Source organism: Haplochromis burtoni, unplaced genomic scaffold (assembly GCF_018398535.1).
Source record: "Haplochromis burtoni strain Fernald_Lab_line unplaced genomic scaffold, NCSU_Asbu1 Contig_52, whole genome shotgun sequence".
NCBI lineage: Eukaryota > Metazoa > Chordata > Actinopteri > Cichliformes > Cichlidae > Haplochromis > Haplochromis burtoni.
The window spans coordinates 486,528-495,024 of NW_024582413.1; the positions used below are offsets into that span (position 1 = coordinate 486,528).

Consider the following 8,497-nt stretch of genomic DNA (forward strand, 5'->3'; position numbering starts at 1 on the left):
TGTGTGTGTGTGTGTGTGTGTGTCCACTCGGAACAGCATGCATGCAGACAAAGCGAGCAGCCGCTCCCTAACTGGATGTGGGCTCAGCTTCATCCTGCCTGGCTCTGAGAGGAGGGGGAGGGGAACTCCCTGTTAGTGGCAGCCAATCAGATCCAGTAAGTAACCACAACATGTGACAGTGAAATTGAGTCAAAATAAAAGGAGAAAATATTATATTGAATAAAACAACATGTGGATTCTTTGGCAGCATTGTGTTTGTGCCATTTTGTTCTACTGCTATTACTTTCTTGACAAATGAGTCACACAGCTAAAAATATAGATATTTTTTAAAATCTATCTTGAGATGTTAAATCAACAAGGCTATAACCAACCCTAGTTGAAAGACTTTGAAAGTGTGTAATCAGACTGCTCTGCCTGTAGATACAATTTTGGCTGCTGTAGTTTTGGCTCTGCTTTTGGTCTCCACCAAATTGTTCCCTTTTACCTGTTGTTAGTTACAATGTGTTGAAACACAAGATGAAAAACAATAGAATTTGGTGATATTTCTCAATACGTAACCTTGAAGATATTGCACAGTATTTCACCCATTGCTAATTAAGTACAGCTTTAATGGCATTTTCAACAGAATATTTTCATTCATTATCACATACTTGTGTTTTTTATCTATTTTTTTCTTTTCTTAAATAATGCAACTCATATTACAAAGGCTGGTCTATTCTAACAACCCCCTGAAAAAAGAAGATTAGATAGCAGACTCAGGGGCATTGAGTATGAAAAATGTAAAATCTTAACCCCACTCTGGCATTCTTTACTGATGTTGTTAGCAGAAAGAGCATCAGAAATGTAAAGGGAGGAGGATGGGGAGGGGAGGGCTGAGAGAGGGCGCGAGGCAGAGAGGGAGAGGCGCTCACTCAGTGGTAGCAGGTTTGTGAGACCAGCAGCCAGAAGAGCAGGAAGAAAGAAGGAGGAGGGAGAGGATTCAGAGCGAGACAAACAGTGTGGCTGCAGTCAGGAGACACAAACGGAGAGAGAGGAGGAGATACGGAGAGAAGCGAAGGTAAGAAGGTAGCTTCTGTCCACATTGATCTGTTTAACACCTTTCTGTTTTTCAGAGTGAACGTAGGGTATCAGCTGGAAGAAAGGATGCTCTGCTACCCTGTGCGAGCTCTCCTTTTCTTCCTCTGTCTGCCAGCTGACGGCACGCTGTATGTCGGGAGAGCAGAGCGCTGTAGCACTGCAGGGTGATGCAGAGAGATGGAGGAGAGAGGAAGAGGAGGGGTGTGGGGGAGGGAGGGATGGGCAGCATTATGCTCTACAGACATGAGGAAGTAAGAATAGAGAGATCAGGTGGAAGAGAAGTGGAAACAGGAAGAGATAGCAGACATCTGCCTCCGTTTTGCTGTGTAGAATTCAGGAAGTGGGTGTAAGGGGATTTAGGAGGGGGGAGCCTTTTGTGTGACAGTGTGCAGGAGCAGGAGTGTGTCAGCTGTCAACATCAGTAGTTTCCCTCCATGTTGGAGATGATATAAGTTTCTGTCTGGCCACACCCTCTGCTTGCTCCTGTGAGATGAGATTAGATGATGGGAGGTTTTTGTGGTTGCGCAGAAGTGATGGTGTGAGCCTGGGAAGTGTGTGTGTGTGTGTGTGTGTACGTTGTGTGTGTGTGTGTGTGTGTGTGTGTGTGAAAAACATTTTGGATGTTGACCAAAGATGCTTAGTATTGCCTCCCATTACTGTCAGTTCAGTGGATTAGCCGTATGTGAGCGGTGTTCATTCTCGAGGCAGCGACAAGTCGAGCCAAGCCGCTCAATCATGTGCTCACCGAGATGTTGCTCTCAGCTCTATGTGTGTGTAGAGACCAGCACGGATTCTCCAGTGTGTGTGTCTGTGTGTGACTGCCTATGTCTTTATGTGTGGAATACTGTAGTGGAGCACACACAGCTGCAGCTGTATACAGATCGAGCCTTTAACCCCCGGTGATTCCTCTTTACAAGTTCCTCACATCCATTTTTTAGTGAGATGATACAGAAATAATATACTGTAAAAGCACACTGGACAGACAGAGACCGGATGCTCCTGAAGCAGGGCTGACCCTTGCCATCTGGCAAACTGAAACAGTCTCTGAAAGGCAGCACACTTAGAACAGCTCGACCAAGCATTTGTTGCTTTAGTATCTATACCGAGGCATATTACAGCAAAGTAGACAATGCATTTTCATTAAGCACTGCTATGTTCAAGAGGGGGTTTCTAATGATTCCTACACACGGGCTTCACAGTAAGCACTGCAACTGGCCTATTTTGTGTTGTAACATCTTCAGATATACACAGAGAGCAAGGGCATAGTCTCTGTGCACAAAAACAATAACAAGCAGCACCACGATGACTGAATGGAAATATACTGTGACGGGAATCAACAGTCTGAATGATTCCAGATAATACTGTATGAAATATATAATATTTATGATGGCAAATCAGTTCTTTGTTATTGAAAATAATTACCAAAGAGAGTTTTAGCCCTGTTTGTTGGCCTTTAATGGAAATATAATTCTGTCAGTTGCATAATGAGCAGCTTATTTCATATGTGAACAGACTCGTGCGTACCTATAAAACACCTAGTTATGAATTACCTACAAAGAACCTGGAACCTTTGAGAACAAGCAGGATATAAATTTTACATCGATACTTTCCAACTTCTGCTGGAAATTGTTTATCATACATGTCATGAAAATGCACTTTTTTTCCTGAAAAAGCCATTATTTAAATGTCTAAAAGAAATCATGTTTTTGGAAACTGTAAATTTAGGAGGTAATAGCAATAAATTAAATAATAATTAAATAATTAAAAGAATTAAATTAATTGTTTGCGTCCTTGGAGCAGTGAGAAGTCGTCTTGTTTCCATGTAAAATTAGATTTATTATTTTAAATTGAATATATTTAAAGTAAGACTGATTTGAAACAATTTTCTTACATTTTATATTGAAAAATCTTACAAAACCCTGGATCCTTTAAAGGAAAGAGGAAAGCTCTCCCTCTTTGTTGCAGGAGAGCAGTGGCTGCTCTGTAGCTCTCTTAGGGCTAAGATTTTGCTGGATGAGGCGTCACAGAGACTCGAAGCGACCTGATAAAACTCTTGGCAGTGCGCTGAGTACTTTGAGGGCCAGTGACTCTCATGGTGAACCGCCTGATATCATGCCACCCCCGGGGCTCGTGACTGAATGCAGAGGAATAAAAGGCTTGTGGACCAGCTGTGTGGTTCTAACAAAGATAAAAGATGAATCAGGACAGAAGAGTGGAGGAAAAGTGAGAGCAGGATGTGGTGGGAGGAAGATAGAGGATGTCTGAGTATGTTGGTTGTGTGCTCACGCGGGGTGTAACCTGTTTGTTTTCTGTTAATGTGAGTATCACTTTGGATAGAAATCACTGAGATTGCTGTTTAGAATATTTTTGATTTTTAAATGTTTTATTTAAGGCAGGATTATGTTATTAAAGCAGTAATAGGAATGTTTCCATTTTAGCAAAGTCCAGAAGAATACTATATGACGAAAGCTGTTATCTGGTCAGCTGACTTTTGAGCTGTGGCTTCACCACTCCATCGTGTTTATGTGATCTGCAGTTAAGCTCTTAACTAGATTTCAAGAGACATCAAACGTCATTTTTGCTGGAACAAAGTGCAAAAAACGTAATGTCTGAGTCTATTTCTGGATTGGTGACGTTGGGCGATTTGGTGATTGTAGTCCTGCTGATGTTTTGAGCTACAACAACATGAACTCAACTGTGCGGGATTTCAGAATTCAGGGTGTGACAGAAGAGGCTGATATAAATATGCATGTTGACGGTGGATCTTCTGGCGCATTTCATACCAGGCCTCAAGATACCAAAATGAGAAGAAATTTCAGACTAAAATACATCATTTCAATGCACAAGACATCACTGCAGTCTAAGGTTTTGCCCTTAAATCCACATTAAATGTTCACAATGTTGTTTAAAATCTCCACCAAGTTTACACATGTAGCAGGTTTGTTCACTCAGCATCTTCCGGTCTCCTAGGAGTGCTCGCTTAATGGGCTGGGTTTGAGTTGTGTTGTGAATGATACAAACTTTGACCAGAAAGCTGAATGTGCAGCATAAACAGTATCTTTGGATTTGCTTTGATTAAAAATGCTTTCCTTTTTAATCAAAGCATTTTTAAAAATGCTTTTTAACCCCCGTGACCTTGAATTTGATAAGTGGAACTTTAAACTTTGTGAATTTGATGCACTGTTTGGCTGTAAACGTCTTGACAACACTGACCTTTGAGGTAGCAAAGAATTAAAAGCAAACAGGTGTTATAAACTAATGCGTAGCATAGTATATGTAGTATGTGTACTAGCTTTTAGCTTTCTGGATTAATCCTAAGCTACTAATACTGTAAGACAGCAAATGATGATTAACTTTAACACACTGGTTCTTTAAAACCAGGTTTGGTATTTTGACTGTCAACATATTTTTGGCAAACAAAACCTAAAAAAAACTAAACTGCTTTAAAGACAGCTCAATACAGAACATAAAGAAAGGATCTCCATCTGTGTCTGTGTGCCTTTTAGTGCATATCCTTAAACATTAATACAATGTAAATGGAGCGTTATTGATAATCAATCAGCAGACGGTCGCTACGATGGGGTAGATTAACTACTGAAACCAAACCTGTGTTTTTACTGGAGAGCAAACATGTTTAATTCTTTTCAGTTTTTAAAGTGGGATATTTTAAAAATGCAACCCCTGAAGGAACTGAACAGCTATTTGTGGTTTTGGCTTGTGTACACTATTTTTCATCTCTGGAGGTTGCCACTTCAGCAGAGCTAGTATTTAAAAAACAGACTTTGATTAGCATAATTTTAGCAACAATCCATTTTCTAAACCAGTTAGGCAGCTGGGGGTTGTGTGGAGACTGGAGCCTATCCTAACTGCCACCAAGAGACTGGGTACCCCTGACCAGGTCACCAGGCTACCACACAGGTCTAATGAGGTAATCATATCCACACCTACACTAAATTTAAATTCAACAATTAGGTAATAGGCATGCACAGGAAGGCCTGACTTAATGAAGAAGTCAATGAAGAAAACTAGGAACCTTCTATTTACCATATAATTGCTGACATTAGTGCACATGGTAATAATGTATATTTTGATATCTTAGTGTAAATGTTTTAGCAGGAATACATATGCAGTGATTGTAACAAGAGCAGCAAAGGGAGATGCAATAAAGCACGAGCTTTTCATTGTTTGAAAGCTGCAGTTTCGATCGTCAGTTTAATTATTCAGAAACATATCACTTGGATGCAGTTTTTAGCAAATTAATCTTAAATTCATGAACACATTTTCTTTCGTGCCAAGTCGCTTTTGTTTTTGGATTTTGACATTGTGCGTGTTGGGGATAACAAATGATCTGAACAGATCCTTCTAATTACCAATAAAAGGCAAACATTCATGTAACATGCTGTAAGCTGCTCAAACAGCAAGTTCTAAACTGAGTCAAATATTTGGAAACAAACGTCAAGCTCCAGGATCCTGCACACATAGCAAGTTCTACATACCCGGGATATCTTTCCATTATTTGGAATCACTTACCGCTACACGGTAGATCAAGATACGCAGTCACACTAAGCTGGTCATCAACTTACTTTGCCAACCCAGGGCTTTCTGATCTTAGGTATGAAAGTAACACAGCTGCTTCAGATAAATCTACGTGTGAGCACAAAAACACTATATAGTAGCTAAGTGTTAAAAGAACTGTATAAACGCATGGTTATGCTTTAAAAGTTTTGGTCAGTAAAACAGCAAAAGAACTATTATATTAATAAAAATTCGGCCTGTTTGATGGCAGGAAGAAAAGCTGGCAAAAATCCTAATTTTGTGAGTAAACAAACTTATCAACATTCCAATTATTATGACAGGGAAAACTCAAGTACGCCATTAAATTCATTCTTAAATTTGCATAAGACAGTTTTGTTTTGTTTTCCTTCCAGCTGGAGCCCAGGTCGTGTTTAACTGGGAGCGAGTAAGAACTAACAATTAATAAATAACACAATTCAAATATAGGCTTAGTTAATGTTCAATTGATATAATAGCTAATAATTAACAATAATCCAGTAACTATCCATGCACAAAGGTCTGAAGGATCTGACACTATTTTCTGAAGTAAGGGGTGATGTCATACTTGGTGATAGCTAAGCTCTAGCAATAATAATAGTAATTATAATATAAGTTATCATGGCAGTGTAACCTGGTAAGAGCCCTGAAATTTTCTGGATAAAACAAAATCCTGGTTTGTGGTACAGGCCTCAGATCAAGTATCAATCTTTGTATGCTAATGAACCTAACAATAGTCATCACATATCATCACATATCAGTTTAGTTACATGTTTTGTTTTACAGTGTTTTTCCAAGTCAATTTAAACAAAAAATAAGCCCCTCTAAAACCCACTGTGTTCCACCATCAGCACTAATAGATGAGCTTGCAGGTGAACGTTGAGTATTTAGCAGCTGCAGAATTAGATATTTCCCAAAGCAGAAACCCCAAATCATCAAAAGAAAAAAAATGCAGTCAGTTTAAAGGAGATTTGTGGATTTTTGGATCTGTATTTTTTTTAGTTTTTTTTATTTTTATTATCAGACACTGGAAGTAAAAGTGAAGTAAAATCTCCAGTATGTCTGCGCGTTCAGTTTTGCCTGAGTCAGGCTGCAGAGTAGGAACTTAATTATTGATCCCACTTGCGGGAACTTTTCACTAAAGTAGCTTGGCTGCCTCCATGAGATGTTTGCTACATGGTGTCATGGCCATTATTGCTGTTCTGACTTCTGAAGTGGTCCAAATCACACACAAAAGAAACAAAAAAATCAAAAGGAGACAGTGATAAAAGCTAAAAATGATAAAGACATCTAATCAAATGTGCAGGACTGACCCTGTAATTCTCTACAAGCATCAATACTTAAGCACAGTCTAACCATATATTTAATATAAATGAACTGCTTGCTCATTACAAAGGAGGATATTAAATTTTCATCAAGTAGAAGATAGTTGTGAGGAGATGAGAGGAAACCTTTAAAGCATTCTTTGATGTAAAAATGTATCAGTGAAAACAGTGACCACTAAAGCCAGTCTATCATTCCTAGAAACACAGAACTGGCATTTTGTTTTCTTCCTGTGAGTTAAGAAGTAAAATCTAGCTGACATAGTTAATAACAAAAGGTTGTCTCTTGTGTTGACAGTACAGAAAACAGTGCAGCCCCCTCCCTCTCTGCCTCCCCCACCTCCTGTAATATCATCTCTGTTCATTATTCATGAGCTCGCTGCTGTCTCTGCTGAAGTTAATCAAATTCTGATTGTGAACCATCAAAGGCCTTGAATAGATTTAAAAAATGCTTTAGGAGGAGTGAGACAGAAAGAAGAAGCAAAAGAGGCAAAGATGATCACACTTGCAGAGATTCAAGATCTCTCTGTACATAACAACATAATTTCAATTTCTAGATGCATGGCCCAGGTGCACATGTCAAAATACAGACGGAAACAGAAGATCCGTGTTCAGGTGTGATTTATTTAACTGTAAGAACAGCGCAGATGAAGAGAAACTGAGCCAGCTGCAGTTTGTTGATGTTGCTCTGTCCTAATTCAAGAAGTCTTCACTTGCGCGCTGCATATCAGTGATGATATATTTAGGTTACAGACCCTAAGAATACACTGCTGCTCTGTTAGCACACAGGAATGAATGCTGTTCTATGTCACTGCAGACTCACCTAATGACCACGGGTTGGCCACTGTAGTAATCCACCGCTTTGAATTGAATGCTCATTGCTACGTGCTAACATCCTCACTATGGTCACTGTTGGTGTGACTACCTGGTTTTATATTAGCATATATCCTATAGCATTAGCATTTACATTTTCTAATAGTGCTAAAGACAATTTTAAGTCTTTTTGTTGCAGTTTTGCCACAGTTTGAAGGGTTTAATTGTATTGCTAAGATATTACACTGTAAAATCGAATTAGGTGTGAGTATTGCAATAAATGAATAAACACGCAAGCTTGTTGTATTAGAAAAACTAAAGTAGAGTTTACTTTAGATATTTAAGTTACGGTAGTACTTAGAATAACTTTATTATTTTGAGTGACGATACAAAATGAAGTAGTAAAGCTAACACAATAAGTTCAGGGAAAGCTTTGGAGTAACTCAGCTTTTGAGTACATGACACAAATTCAAGCCAGTTTAATCACTAGTCCTATATGACAAGCTTGTTAACTTTCCACTGAAAGAATTCTAGTACTCTTTCTATCAATATAAACATTAAATAAAAAATAATGTAAATCTAAAAATACATTTAGAACACTCACCAGGCTAAGTCGATGGCACTAGAACTTTTATTGCCACAAGTACTTCAGCCAAGATTCAAAACTGGATCGATCTAGTGAAGAATAAATAATTATATTTCCATTATTACTGCAGCAAAAACAAAGGTATATA

General features: G+C 38.7%; 1 protein-coding gene across 3 annotated transcripts in view; it reads left to right on the forward strand.

Annotated features, from left to right (window-relative positions):
• The first annotated feature begins 888 nt into the window (after positions 1 to 888).
• mpp3a (membrane palmitoylated protein 3a) overlaps positions 889 to 8,497 on the forward strand; it is a 22,586-nt gene continuing 14,977 nt past the window's right edge. For 2 of the 3 annotated variants that reach the window (XM_005921869.3, XM_005921870.3), the window contains exon 1: positions 890 to 1,057. The gene's annotated coding sequence lies outside the window, so the exon portion shown is untranslated. Of the gene's footprint in view, positions 1,058 to 8,497 lie in introns of all 3 variants that reach the window. The other variant, XM_005921868.3, reaches the window with a different exon arrangement.